The sequence below is a fragment of the Eupeodes corollae genome, chromosome 1 (assembly GCF_945859685.1).
Source record: "Eupeodes corollae chromosome 1, idEupCoro1.1, whole genome shotgun sequence".
Classification (NCBI taxonomy): Eukaryota; Metazoa; Arthropoda; class Insecta; order Diptera; family Syrphidae; genus Eupeodes; species Eupeodes corollae.
This window is the reverse complement of record NC_079147.1, coordinates 12436792-12439225: the sequence shown is the minus strand read 5'-3', so window position 1 is coordinate 12439225 and position 2434 is coordinate 12436792.

Genomic DNA, 2434 nt, shown 5'->3' with positions numbered 1-2434 from the left:
CTTCTAAAGTGTAACTTATGAAATGGAGAAGTTTTTTTTTGAGTCAACTGAAAGGTACAAAAATTAAAATTGGTACTGGAATGGAATGAAACAAGTTTTTGTTAAAGTTTAGTAATGTGTACTTCCACCTTTATTTTTAATTACTTCGTAAATTCGATCCGGCATGCAATCGTAATGTAATTTAACGAAATTTCACTCCACGCTAATTTGATTTCAGAAATTAAGGTTTCTTTGTCTTCGAACTGACGACCACTCTCATAAACTTTGCGCACTAACCATCCCCAGACATTTTCTATAATGTTAAGATCAGGTGAGTAAGGCGGCCATTGAAGCACTTGTTGCTCTATACATGTTTTTATTATGCGAGCTGAGTGAATAGGCGCATTATCATGTTGGTAGGCCCAGTTTATGGGTCCAAAGATGTTAGAAAATTTTTGAAAATTTCTTTATACCCAGCTGCTGTCATTTATGATGTTACAACCTCGAGCTCAACTGTTCCTGACTGCTTCCCATATCATGACACCTCCTTCACGACTATGAAGGTGCTTTAAAAATCTTTTTTCTTTTCCTAAGCCGTGAAAATAGAAGTTGAACCCATCAGGGCCCTCGAAATTAAACTGAAAAAACCACGTGATACCATTCTTTTTTCCAACTCATGTGAAGTATTGAAAAATCTAATCGCAACATTTTCCGTCTCTCGTCAAGTGGTGGTTTTTTCTTTAGTTTCATTCGTTTAAGATGGCTTGAGTTGTTGATTACTCTTAAAAATGTTGAGCAACTTGCGTTTACCCCGAATCAGAAGAATTTAATGCACATCTTAAAATTCTTCGTCGCTCAGCTGCTGTTGTTGCTGTTTTCTTACCTCCCTTCATGTTTTTGCCGTATGCATCTTTATTTTTCAAGTAAGAATAAACTACATTAAAACTTCGGCCAACTTTATCAGTAATTGCACGTCCAGTTAGGCCTTGGTCTCTAAGTAAATCGATTTTAGCTTTTTCAACACTGTTAAGACTCGTAGATCTACCCATTTTTCTTAATTAAAATCAAAATTAAATTTTACTGAAAACACTAAAATCGTTAATTTAAACTGTCAAGCACTCCAAAAAACTTATAAACAACGAAGAAAATGGCGTTGTACCTATTCAGTTGACTAAAAAAAACTCCTACTTTGCATATTGTTCTGAAATGTGCTGCGGAGAAGCTTGAAAGCCAAACATCAACAACTCACCCTAGTCTATTATAGGTTATCGAGAGGTTTGGGAGATTAGAAGAAGTTTCTAATGTACCTGTTCTTTCTTTAGAAGAACAACAAGCTGAAGATAGTTTTGTGAATACTCACATTCGTCATTCTGATGGAAAATTTATGGTGGAATTGCCTTTCAAGCCCAATCAAAGGACTTTTTTTGGAAACTCTTTTTCAATTGCTTTAAATCGTCTGCAGTCAATTGAAAGAAAATTCGCATCGAATCCTGATTTAAAAAGTCAATATTCAAAGTTTATGAACGAATACTTGGAATTAGGACATATGAAAGAGGTGCCACCGAATGAGATTGCAGTTGATAACAACAGGTGTTACTACTTACCCCATCATGCTGTATTTAAGAGCGATAGTAGCACAACTAAAATAAGGGTGGTTTTTGACGGTTCAGCCAAAAGTTGCAGTAGTATGTCGTTAAACGAATGTCTTCTCGTAGGTCCTACAATTCAGCGTGATATATTTTCGATATGCATAAGATTTCGACGACACAAATACACAATATCGGGAGATATAGAGAAAATGTATCGTCAGATATGGGTGTCTCCTAAGCATTCTGATTTTAAAAGGATATTATGGCGGGAATCACCTGAAGGTCCAGTCAAACATTATCGCCTTCTTACAGTCACTTATGGCACGACTTCAGCACCTTTTTTTAGCAGTTCGCTCCCTCCAACAGGTAGCACTTGAATCCGCTCTTTCACATCCTGTTGCTTCGTCGATTATCCTCAACGATTTTTACGTAGATGACGTAATGACCGGGGCAGATTCAAACGATGAGGTGATCAAGCTGCAAGCTGATCAGAAAATGGACAACCAACTGCTGGCCTTTGCTTTTGTCAATACCAGAGGAACAAAGAGAGCTGTCTCCAGTGGATTTTGAGGAATCGAGTTCAGTTAAATTATTAGGATTGCAATGGTGTCCATCGAGAGACTGTTTTTCTTATAAGGTTCGCTTGGATACATCCAAAACTGTCACTAAACGTCGAATACTTTCGGAAGCATCTAGAATTTTTGACCCAATCAGATTTTTGGCCCCAGTTGTTGTTGGTGTGAAAATAATAATGCAGAACCTCTGGAAAGAAAAGTTATCTTGGGACGAAGTAGTTCCAGAGCATCTGGTCGATCGTTGGACATTAATTCATCAAGATCTTCATCAACTTGAAAATTTAAGTATCC